The sequence below is a fragment of the Bubalus kerabau genome, chromosome 6, assembly GCF_029407905.1.
Source record: "Bubalus kerabau isolate K-KA32 ecotype Philippines breed swamp buffalo chromosome 6, PCC_UOA_SB_1v2, whole genome shotgun sequence".
Lineage (NCBI taxonomy): Eukaryota > Metazoa > Chordata > Mammalia > Artiodactyla > Bovidae > Bubalus > Bubalus kerabau.
In genome coordinates, this window is record NC_073629.1 from 36,067,363 (window position 1) to 36,080,603 (window position 13,241).

The 13,241-nt window shown below is 40.0% G+C and overlaps 1 protein-coding gene across 2 annotated transcripts in view; it reads left to right on the forward strand.

Moving 5' to 3' along the window:
• The window catches only part of VAV3 (vav guanine nucleotide exchange factor 3), a 645,240-nt gene that overhangs the window by 57,033 nt on the left and 574,966 nt on the right, over nt 1-13,241 (forward strand). For both annotated transcript variants that reach the window (XM_055584919.1, XM_055584920.1), the window contains exon 2: nt 8,943-9,050. The gene's annotated coding sequence lies outside the window, so the exon portion shown is untranslated. The remainder of the gene's footprint in view (nt 1-8,942; nt 9,051-13,241) is intronic.

Sequence of the window (13,241 nt, forward strand, 5' to 3'; positions counted from 1 at the left end):
AATGGAGTATTAGTCAGCAATAAAAAGAAGTGTGCCATCACGCTATGAGCAGACATGGAGAAACCTTAAATGTATATTGCCAAGTGAAAGAAGCCCATCTAAAAAGGTTACATATTACATGATTTCAATTATTTGATATTCTAGAAAAGGCAGACCTATATAGACAGTATGTAAGATCGGTGGTGTCAAGGGCTTGGGGGGTGGGAGGAAAGGATGAATAGGTGGAGCACAGGGGATGTTTAGGGTGATGAAACTATTCTGTCGGATACAGTAATGATTTATGCATGATATTATGCATTTGTCAAAGCCTGTAACAGCTTTATAACACAAAAGGTGAACCTTAATATATGCAAATAGAAAGACCCTTTAGGAGGTCCGGGGATCCAGGAAAGACTGCAGACTTTGACAAGAGAATCTAACTGTATCACAAGCCTGTGAAATGCTCTCACTGAAGGAATGAGGGAAAAGATCTTGATTTAGGTTACTTTGGAAATGGATGGAGTCTGTAAGACCAAAGGCAAAATGGCGTGCATATGTGTATTCCAGTCAAAGAAGTTGTTTCTCATGGAGGCTAAGTGTTAACAATTCTGATACTGCTGTACATGCATGTTGGAATCAGCTAAGTAAATGAATGGTCTGTGGTGGGTTCCAAGTATCTTCCTGTTAAGAGTGGGAGATTTCAGAAAAGGGAGAGAATGACCCATATGGTAATGGATTAGAATTGGAAGCTCTTGTAAAAACTCATGTTCACACTGATACAAATGGTTAATATAGAAATATTTATAGATATGTACACACACACACAGAAGGGGTATGTTAAATGTGCACAGAAGCCAATTAAAAGAGCTCCCAAATGCCAAAGCTTGAACATTTTAGCAACAAAATAAAGTGCCTTTACATTATAATCCAGTATAAAATAGATTAAAATGAATGTCAACAGGTCCATACTGATATAAATAATTGAATAAATTGGGGAGGGACAAATTTCCCACCCAGACGAACTCCAAATAAACTATGAATCCTTCATCGTGAAGGAGGGGGGCATTAACCCCTACTCCTTCCTTACAGGCTGCCCAAAGTGACTTCCTTCAAAGGAGTGCAATGTGGAAAGGGGAAAAAAAGGTAACTGTTCACTAGAGAAACCTGACAGACACTATCTCGGCAGATGACAAAGGTCAGCAGCAGCCATAAATCATGTTGATTGTATGTCCCTTGATACGCTATAATGAAAATGGAACTTCCCCTCTGTGATTCTCCTCCCCAAACTCATAACCCACCTTTAATCACAAGAAAAAATATCAGACAAATTCCAGTAGAGGGCCTTCCTACCAAATACGTGACCAGGATGCCTCAAAACTGTCAAGGGCATCAAAAACAAGTCTAAGAAATTGTCACGGCTAAGAGGGCTCTAAAGACCCATGACAACCACATACATAATGTGGTATCCTGAAACAGAAGAAGGGAATTAGGTACAAACTAAGGAAATCTGAATAAACTATTGATATTAGTTAATAATAAGGTATCAGCATTGATTCTTCAATTGTAACACAGGTACTAAACTAGTGTAAGACGTTAATTGGGGAAGTTGTGTATATGGGAAACACATGTATATGTAACTCTCGGTATTATCACCTTAATTTGTTGTAAATCTAAGACTTCTAAAAAAATCAAGTCTATTAATAAATCAATTTAAAAATACACACTCCTAGCTTCTATAACCCAGGTAATTCTGATATACATTGATATATGAAAACTACTTATATCAAAAATGCTTCAAAGCCAAGAGAAGCCTTAAGTTCTAGATCTCTTAATGGTCAGTATAGTTTTTACAATTGTATGTGTGTGTTAGTCCCTTAGTCGTGTCCAATTCTTTGTGACCCCAGGGACTGTGGTGTGCCAGGCTCCTCTTTCCATGGGATTCTCCAGACAAGAATACTGGAGTGCGTTGCCATTTCCTTCTCCAGGGGATCTTCCCGACTAAGGGATTGAACCTAGGTCTCCTTCATTGCAGGCAGATTCGTTATCGTCTGAGTCACCAGGGAAGACTATTTATGTTTAATTGAAGGATAATTGCTCTATAATATTGTGTTGGTTTCTGCCAAACGTTGAGTCAGTTGTTTTTTGTTTTTTAATATACTAAAAAGCAAACATGAGATCTTAGCGAATTTTGCAGTGTGGTTTTTCTGACATCTGTCCACTTGGCTGGATAGGTCAGGTATAGCAAGAAGCTCTCTGATGCTAGGTTGAGAAGCAGGTTCCTTGTCATGGTTACCATGATGCATTTTTGTCCATTTCGAATATACTTAAGAATTATTGGCCAAATAGATTTCTTCACAATGTAGTTGTCAAGGTGTTTCTCAGGGTTAGATGCAATTCAGTATTGATATTCTTAGGTAAGTGCCATTACATCAATGATAAAATCATTTTGGATTTTAGGACCAACTGTGAATGGCTTTAGAGAACTCTGATTATAGCTGAATATGAGTTATGGTTTATGTGTGTATGTGTGTGTGTGCCGGGGGATGGGGGGTGGCAGGCACATACATTCAGCAAACAGACAACAGCTGTTTGGTACAGGATGAAGCAGGCCAATTGGGAATTATAGAATTATTATTTATTTGCCCAGACCTTACTCAGAACTTCCTGGTTTCTGCAAGATTGGCCTGTGATGTGAATGAAGAGGAACGGACAAGTTTCTACCCCATAGAGACAAAACTCTTTTGACATGGTCTCTCCCAGTTGGACTGAGCCACACATGGCTTTGAGTATGCTTTTGATTTCACCGTGAAAGACATTCTCGAAATGCTGAATAAGGCTGTCCACTGCATCTGCAGCATATAAGGGGGTGGGTACAGCAGAAGCTGGATGGGAGAAAACATGCACACCTGGATACCAACAGTGATCATCTCCAGCCTGCAACTAACTAAAAACTGGGTGATCTGGAGCAAATTAATGACCCTGAGTACCAGACCCCAGCAGGAACCGAGTAACGACAATTCCTGGCTGTGGGACTCAAGCATCAGTCATTTTTTGAAGAATCCAAGGGATTCCAATGTGCACCCAGGCATAAAAACCACTGACTAGTAACTGATCTGTAGGTTCCCTTCCAGACCTGAAGTACAAATTGAACCTGAATTTTGACAGATGACCAACCACCAGCTGTCCCAGCTCCTTCCCCTTGTTATTTTATTTCTTTTCTTAATTATTTTTCTAATTAGGATCATTAGCTGCTGCATCATAAGACATTTGCAGCCTTAAATCCAGAATCTGGAATGATACATTCAGCCTGAGGCTGGTAGGTCCCACCTCCCAGGACTAGTTGAAACTATGTGTCAGCCCCTCAGTGCTCTTTCCTTATCATTTTAATGAACTTCTTGTTATTTAAAAATTGGTGCTGGCAGTGTGCCCTCTCTAGGCCCATTTACTAACAGCTGGTTATCACCCTAATTAGCATGTATTGACTTTCTTTTCAGTGCTCTAATTTAGGGTGCAGAAGCTGCCAAGTTGAGGTCAGTTTTGTTTGTGAGATCTAAATCTTACTAAACTGACCTTGACAGCTAAAACCTAAAACCTATTAGAGGATATTTTTACCACATTAAGTGACAATTTATTAAGGGCTTCACTTGTGGCTCAGCTGGTAAAGAATCCGCCTGCAATGTGGGAGACCTGGGTTCAATCCCCGGGTTGGGAAGATCCCCTGGAGAAGGGAAAGGCTCCAGTATTCTAGCCTAGAGAATTTCATGGATTGTTTAGTCCATGGGGTTGCAAAGAGTCAGACATGACTGAGCGACTTTCATTCACTCATTCACTCCCAAGTGGCTCAGTGTTAAAGAATCTGCCTGCCAATGCAGGAGACCTGGGTTCAATCCCTGGGTTGGGAAGATCCACTGGAGAGGAAAATGGCAACCCACTTCAGTATTCTTGCCTGAGAAATCCCAAGGACAGAGGAGCCTGGTGAGCCACATGGGGTTGAAAAGAGTTGGACATGACTTAGCGATTAAAATAACAACATATCATATAAAAGAATATTTTTCTATTACTAAAATTATTAATTGTAATTAGATATGTTAAAAGCTAAACATATTCCCCAGAATAAATTAATGAATGCATGATAACATATCTCCACTGGAAGTATTATTTCAAATATTTATGTTATTTTTATTTCATAACATCCAGGGCATAGAATTATGGAATTAGGAGAATTACGGGTTCATCATTTTTCTATGAAATATAAAGAACTAATGTCACCGATGAGCAAGTACTTACCTTCCAAACAGTTCTAATGGTTGTAATTGGTTACTATATTCATTCCTTAGTGATTTATTTCTATTAAGCACTTATTTAAACTTTGAAATTTCTAATACCTATGCTAAATTCAAGGATTACACAGATTTAAGGGGAAGATCATGATTTATTTTCCCACACCTCAGTGTAGGAAGCAAACAAGACATCAACTGTAACAATACAATGAAACATGGACTCTTCGAGGTAAAGATTTTTATGGGAGCTCCAAACCTGGGAAATAATTAATTTTGCTTCAGACTCGGACTAGGAGAGGGAAAACGTTGTTTAATTGCTAAGTCGTGTTTAACTCTTTTCGACCCCGTGGACTATAACCCACCAGGCTCCTCTGCCCATGAGATTTCCCAGGCAAGAATACTAGAGTGGGTTGCCATTCCCTTCTCCAGGAGATCTTCACCACCCAGGGACTGAACCCATGTTTCCTGTTTGGCAGGCAGATGTTTTTTTGTTGTTCTCTCTCTCTCTTTTTTTTTTTTTTACTTTACAATATTGTATTGGTTTTGCTATACATCAACATGCATCCGCCACAGGTGTACATGTGTTCCCCACCCTGAATCTCCCTCCCACCTCCCTCCCCATACCATGCCTCTGGGTCATCCCAGTGCACCAGCCCCAGGCTTCCGGTATCCTGCATCAAACCTGGACTGGAGACTCATTTCTTATATGATATTATACATGTTTTAATGCCATTCTCCCAAATCATCGCCCCCCCCGCCCCCACAGAGTCCAAAAGACTGTTCTATACATCTGTGTCTCTTTTGCTGTCTTGCATACAGGGTTGTCATTACCTCTGACCCACCTGGGGAAGTTCCACAGAGGAAACGGTATATGATTTATTTTCAGGCAAGAAAGGAATAAAAAGAAATAGCAGCAGTACAGTAGGACCTCGCACAATCAAAACCTCATTTTATCCTTTGTATTTCTAATTCTTTCTCTCTTCTTTTCCCTAAGACAAAAAATAATATATAATTTTGTTACTCAAAGTATGTCCATGCACCAGGAGCTTGAAATAAATGGAGACTCTCAGATCCCACCCCGATCTACTGAAGCAGCATTTGCACTTTTACGTGATTGCTGGGTAATTTGGCTTCCCTGGTGGCTCAGAGGTTAAAGCCTCTGCCTGGAATGCAGGAGACCCGGGTTCGATCCCTGGGTCATGAAGATCCCCTGGAGAAGGAAATGGCAACCCATTCCAATACTCTTGCCTGGAGAATCCCATGGAGGGAGGAGCCTGGTAGGCTACGGTCCATGGGGTCGCAAAGAGTCGGACACGACTGAGCGACTTCACTTTGGGTAATTTGTATGTATATTAAAGTTTGAGAGACACTGGGCTACACCTTGTGTCTTCATTTCCTTATCTCTCGTTCAGACTTTTAAAAAAATTATTGTATTTTATAACTAACTAATGCATGCACGTGTGTAGTTTAAGCAATCAAATAATTCTTTGAGGTTCTTAACAAAAAAACAACAGACTCATTTCTATTCTTCCTCATCCCTACAAATCAGTTCTGAGAATGAACTACTTTTACATCTTTTAGCTAATTCTTTTAATATGTACCTCCAACTCTAAAATTAATATGATCATATTACTATTTATAGATGTATCCATTTTAGAACTAACCTATACATCTTATCACAGAAAGTAAGAATTTAACTTTTTTATCACACTTTGACTTTCCTTCCCTCCCCTCCTTCCAACATAATTATATATACAGTTTTGATTAAACTAATATTTAGTATTTATAGTTTGTGACTGTAAACATTGTTCATTAAACCAAGTAGTGCACTTTACAGTTTTTTCCTGGAGTTAACTATTGCCTTGCTTTTTTATTTGTTTAGATTTTTATGTACCTATAGTGAAGTGAAGTCGCTCAGTCATGTCCGACTCTTTGCGACCCCATGGACTGTAGCCTACCAGGCTCCTCCCTCCATGGGATTCTCCAGGCAAGAGTACTGGAGTGGGTTGCCATTTCCTTCTCCAGGGGATCTTCATGACCCAGGGATCGAACCCGGGTCTCCTGCATTCCAGGCAGAGGCTTTAACCTCTGAGCCACCAGGGAAGCCAGGGAAGGTATTATGTACCTATATCTATGCCTAATTCTTTCTTATCTCTCCAACAGAACTGTACAAATCCTCTGAATACAGTCGAACTATTCTATCAGTTCCATTTGTTTTTCTTGGAGTCCTTTGTTAAATTCCTATATCCTCCTGTTCTAATCTGGGCTGGCTGCTCTATAGGCAGCTAACACAGCTGTCATCCCAGGACTTCCTGTTTCCATTATCTTGGAAAATTCTTTGCCTCTCTTCTGTCCTGAATTTTCTGTTTTTAGGATCTTACTGTCTCCTCTTTTTTTTTTTTTTTAATTTAATCTTTCATTTTTGTGGGGCATATACTCCAAAAGATTCTGGAAAGATATATGTGCCAGATATATGTCTATCAGCTTTCAGTACCATTCTCTCCCTGTAGGATACAGACCAGAAGCCTGAGAACTACATTTCCCAGAATTCTTTGCAACAGTTCTTGATTGCTGCTAAGTCGCTTCAGTCGTGTCCGACTCTGTGCGACCCCATAGACGGCAGCCCACCAGGCTCCCCCTTTCCTGGGATTCTCCAGGCAAGAACACCGGAGTGGGTTGCCATTTCCTTCTCCAATGCATGAAAGTGAAAAGTGAAAGTGAAGTCGCTCAGTCGCGTCCGACCCTCAGCGACCCCATGGACTGCAGCCTACCAGGCTCCTCCGTCCATGGGATTTTCCAGGCAAGAGTACTGGAGTGGGGTGCCATTGCCTTCTCCAGTTCTTGTTTAGTGTAGCCTAATGAAAGGTGCCCATATAACATTTGGAAGGAGAACGTGAGAAAGGGTTTTTCTTCTTCCATCAGAAGTGGTGGCAAATTAACATGAGCTTCTGCAAGTGGCCTTCTCGCATTCACTATTAGATCTAGCAGTTGCAGCTTCATTGGCAGATTTATGTGGTTTCCTGATTGATGCGTAGCTCCAACTCACCTCTTTAGACCTTTCAACAGTGTGAGATCACAATATTAGATCATTTCCTGCTTAGACTACCTATAATAGATTTTTGTCTTCACTGAACACTTAACAAGAGTGGCTCCAAGAAAAAGACCTTCAAAAATAGGAATCTAAGCTTTGTTATTGGAGTTGCTATCTTTGAAACAGTGATGACCTACTTAGTAGTGATATCAATTAATGATCAAATAGTTATATAAATTATCACCTGTATTGAATAGAATGAATTGCCTAATAGTAAAAGTACAGTTTTGGAAGACCAAGTAACTGCTGCAATATGTGAATATCGTTGGAGTGGAAACCACAGATATTTCTGAGGGCACTGGAGAGATTACTGAAAGAAATGATCTCAGGGTTTAAAAATGTCTGCTTAAGACATCCTCAGAAAACCAGAATATTTCTATGACTGCCCTCAGTCATAGAAATGTTATCTTTTAGAATTACAGGACCAAAGTAACCAAAAACCAGGCCAAAAGTTCATTTTTTTACACACTGAATAATTGTAAAACAAGTGAATTCACTACTTTACAAAGTCTACTATGTGAAAGTTAAAACATAATAGGAAAGAGTGTGTTATGGACTGCATTGTGTCACTCCAAAATTCATGAACCCCTAACTAATAATGTGTCCGTATTTAGAGGCAGGGACTTTAAAGAGACAGTTAAGGTTAAACAAAGTCTTAAGAGTGGGGCCCTAATCCAATATGACTGATGTTCTTCTAAGAGGAAGAGATATCAGGGAAGAATGAGTGCAGAGTAAAGGCAATGTGTAGACATAGAGAGAAGGCAGGCATCTGCAAGGCAAGGAGAGGGACCAAGGTCTTGGACTTCCAGCCTTCAGAACCATGGGAAATAAATTTCTGTTAAGTCACCCCATTGGTGGTATTATTTAATGACAGCCCTAAAAAGCTAATACATCCTTGTAGAGAATACTGCCTTTATCAAAACTTGAGGTAAGACATTGGCCACAGGAGCACCAGCTTTCTTGGAAAGTTCTTTACTGGCTGTCCTTAAAGCCTGGGGCTGAGAGCTGAAGACGTTATTGTTGTTCAGTCGCTAAGTTGTGTCTGACTCTTTGTGACCCCAGATACTAAAGCACGCTAGGCTTTTTTGTCCTGTACTATTTCCTGGAGTTTGCTCAAATTTATGTCCATTAAGTTGGTGATGCTGTCTAACCATCTCATCCTCTGCTGCCCTCTTTTCCTTTTGCTTTCAATCTTTCCCAGAATCAGGGTCTTTTCCAATGAGTTAGCTTTTCGCATCAGGTGGCCAAAGTATTGGAGCTTCAGTTTCAGCATCAGTCTTTCCAGCTGAAGATACTGGCATAGAAATAGGCTCTTTGATTTAAATGTGAATGATGGATCTCAGAGTGATGGTCCAAGTAGATACTGCCAAGCCAAGATAAGCTGAATAGTGATAATTAGAATGGTTTAATTACAGACATTTCTGAATATGGCCAAGTGATCGTGGTGTCCCTAAGACTAAAACAGATAGGCAGCTTTACTTTTATGTGACGATGTTTTACTTTATATATAAAATATAAAAGTTCTAGGTCTGTGATTGGAGGCTTAATGTTTATCACCATGAGGAGTTAATGCTATATATTCTCCTTCTCAGGTCTGAGAAACCAGTCTGAGCAAGTTCTCAAATATTGAACCCCATGAATAGAAGGAAAGGCCTATCTCCTGGAGGAAGAATCCTGTGACATAGCTACAATCATACATTGTAAGTCATCTGCAGAAAAATCCCCAGACATTTCTGGGACTTCTGTATACTGCCTCTGAGATGACACTGCTTCCTAGGGTTCTTTGAATGAAAGAACCATGAAAAATGCCATGATGTTCTTACCGGTTAGCATGGCAATCCATGCAGGTCAAATGATGTAGTATATTTTATTACTATTTGCCAAATACTCCATTTTCTCTCCCTGCAGTCCTTCAAGATGGCAGAATTATAGCATGAAAAACTCCAGAGTGGCTGTAGATTTGCTCTGACTATGAAATGCAGGCAGGAATGACATATGCCACTCTTTAAGACACAGACACAATTTTTTTTTGTTTTGCATGTTTCTTTTCCCTGTCTCATAAAGTAGGCAGTGCTCCAGAGAGCAGCTACTAGCCTGAGTCCTGGAGTGAAGCACTGTGGGATATAGTCATAACTAATCAATGATGCTATGGAAAATAAGTAATTATGCTTTGTTTTTCTAAGACACCCATATTTGTGGTTATTTGCTGTTGCTGCATAACCTAGACCATTTTGACTGATGCAGCTGTTAAATGGAGTTTACCCAAGTCTTCATCATAGTGGGCTCCCTGGATCCACAGAGTCTTGTGGTTATTTCCCTAGGATGTTATTTGGAACAGATGTGTTAAGACACTAGCGAAATATTCACTCTGATGTGTAGTTTAGTATAGTAGAAACGACAAATTTGTGAACTGAAAGTAATATTGAATCCCTAGAGGAACTGTAGGGATTAATGCTACTATCAAAGACCTGAAAGCTGCGTGGATGGTGATGCCTGCAGGCGTACCTCAGAGATATGAAACACTCCAAAATGACGTGGTCACTTCCTGCCATATCCAATCACCAACCACATTTTCCTTATTTGTCAGAATAAGGTCTGTAACATCGGTTCCTTTTGTTGCTTTCTGTGGCTTCCAAGAGATGAAATTATCAGCAGGGCAAAGAGAGATTGAATCTGATACTTGATTTTCAGCAGAAGGGAATTTTTAGAAGCTGTTGATGTCATTGGTACAATTGAACTCTACCCTGAATTTTTTATCTCTTTTAAAAAAAGAGTGACTTTCATCTAGCTTTGTGCTCTATGGAGCATGCCCACAACCATTTAATTTGTGCTCTTTCTATTTTTATCTCTAACTAAATACTTTCTAATTTGCATGTATTATCAGAATCCTGGATTCCAAGACAGCACTTTACTGATTTACTCTGGAGTGTTGCCATTTCTCTGCCTCCTTTCTTGTGTATTTGCTCTTTATTAATAAGATAAGCCCTTCCAATATTGGGCTATGAGTTCCATTTTTATAAGCCTCAGATTGTGTTTATTACACTCCATGAAAATTCCCTGTTTACCAAGCCTGTTTCCTATTCACTGTGCTCTGAAATATAGCATTTTTTGTTAAAATATTGTGAATCATTAGATTTGAAGTTACATAGTCAAATTACCCAGGGTAAGAAATGCTAGATGCTACATCAAACAAACCACCATATCTCAGTGGCTTGACAGAATAAAAGGTTAATTCTTGCCCAGTAAAGTCCATAGCAGATATTTCTACTTTTCTACTTAGTGGAGGGGGTACCATATGGTTGTTTGGAAACCTAGTCACCTCAGTCTTGTGGAATATTCTTAGAATCCTGTCCATTCAGCCTGTAGATAAGGAAAGATAGAAAGTAGCAAAGACTCCCACAGACAGTTTTTCTGAGTCAGATTTGCAAGTGGAATAGATTGCTTTTGCTCTCATTACATTGGTCAGAACTCAGCCACATGGCTATACCTAATTGCAAATAAGTCTGGGAAATGTAGACTGGCTGTTAAGTCCAGGAGTAAAGAGAAACAAAATTGGTAAACAGCCAGCCCGTCTCTGCTATAATTACATATATAGTGATATAAATATAAGATTTGTTGAGAGTTCTGCATCTTGCTTTAATTTTCGGAGTTCAGTCGCTCAGTTGTGTCTGACTATTTGTGACCCCATGGACTGCAGCACGCCAGGCTTTCCTGTTCATCACCAACTCCTGGAGTTCACTCAAACTCATGTCCATCAAGTTGGTGATGCCCTCCAACTATCTCATCCTCTATCGTCCCCTTCTCCACCTGCCTTCAATCTTTCCCAGCATCAGGGTCATTCCAGTGAGCCAGCTGTTCGCATCAGGTGGCCAAAGTATTGGAGCTTCAGCTTTAGCATCAGTTCTTCCAGTGAATATTTAGGACTGATTTCTTTTAGGATTGACTGATTTGATCTCCTTGAAGTCCAAGGGATTCTCAAGAGTCTTCTCCAACACAATAGTTCAAAAGCATCAATTCTTCAGCGCTCAGCTTTCTTAGTGGTCCAGCTTTCACATCCATACATAACTACTGGAAAAACCATAGCTTTGACTAGGTGGGCCTTTGTCGGCAAAATAATGTCTCTGCTTTTTAATATGCTGTCTAGGTTGGTCATAACTTTTCTTCCAAGGAGCAAGTGTCTTTAATTCCATGGCTGAAGTCACCATCTGCAGTGATTTTGGAGCCCAAGAAAATAAAGTCCGTTGTTTTCCCATCTATTTGCCATAGGACTGGATGTCATGATCTTAGTTTTAGGAATGCTGAGTTTTAAGTCAGCTTTTTCACTCTATTCTTTCACTTTCATCAAGAGACTCTTTAGTTCCTCTTCGCTTTCTGCCATAAGGGTGGTGTCATCTGCATATCTGAGGTTACTGATATTTCTCCTAGCAATCTTGATTCCAGTTTGAGCTTAATCCAGCCTGGCATTTCGCATGATGTACTCTGCATATAAATTAAATGAATAGGGTGACAATATACAGCCTTGACATATTCCTTTCCCAATTTGGAGTCAGTCTGTTGTTCCATGTCTGGTTCTAACTGCTGCTTCTTGACCTGCATACAGATTTCTCAGGAGGCAGGTCAGGTGGTCTGGTATTCCCATCTCTTTAAGAATTATCCAGAGTTTGGTGTGATCCACACAGTCAAAGCCTTTTGTGTAGTCAATGAAGCAGAAGTAGATGTTTTTCTGGAACTCTCTCACTTTTTCTATGATCCAGTGGATATTGGCAATTTGATGTCTGGTTCCTCTGCCTTGTCTAAATCCAGTTTGTACATCTGGAAGTTCTCGGTTCATGTACTGTTGAAGCCTAGCTTGGAGAATTTTGAGCATTACTTTACTGGTGTGTGAGAAGAGTGCAATAGTGTGGTAGTTTGAATTCTTTGGCATTGCTTTTCTTGGGAATTGGAATGAAAGCTGACCTTTTCCAGTCCTGTGGCCACTGCTGAGTTTTCCAAATTTGCTGGCATATTGAGTGCAGATATTTTAACAGCATCATCTTTCAGGATTTGAAATAGCTCCAATGGAGTTCCATCACCTCCACTAGCTTTTGTTCGTAGTGATGATTCCTGAGGCCCACTTGACTTCACATTCCAGGATGTCTGGTTCTAGGTGAGTGATCACACCATCATGGTTATCTGGGTCATTAAGATATTTTTTGTATAGTTCTTCTGTGTATTCTTACTACCTCTTCTTAATATCTTCTGCTTCTGTTAGGTCCATACCATTTCTGTCCTTTATTGTGCCCATCTTTGCGTGAAATGTTCCCTCGGTATCTAATTTTCTTGAAGCAATCTCTAGTCTTTCCCATTCTATTGTTTTCCTGTATTTCTTTGCATTTATCACTGAGGCTTTCTTATCTCTCCTTGCTATTCTTTGGAATTCTGCATTCAGATGGGTATATCTTTCTTTTCTCCTTTGCCTTTCACTTTTTTCTCAGCTATTTGTAAGGATTCCTCAGACAACCATTTTGCCTTTTTGCATTTCTTTTTCTTGGGGATGGTCTTGATCACTGCCTCCTGTCATGTCTGAATTATGATGACAATGTCATAATGGCTTCCTTGCTTGTAGTTTATAGTTCTGCCAATATACCCTAAAGGGCCTCAGTAGATGTATCTTCTTCGAATACTCTTTTTATTGTGTCTTTTTCCTGTCTTTCTTAAATGACAAACTCTTCATAATATCTCCATAATTTGGCTCCAGGGCTTCCCTGATGGCTCAGTGGGTAAAGAATCCACTTGCAATGCTGGAGACACAGGAGACATAGGTTCAATCCCTGGGTCAGAAGGATTCACTGGAGGAGGAAATGGCAACCCACTCCAGTATTCTTGCCTGAAAAATCCCATGGATAGAGGAG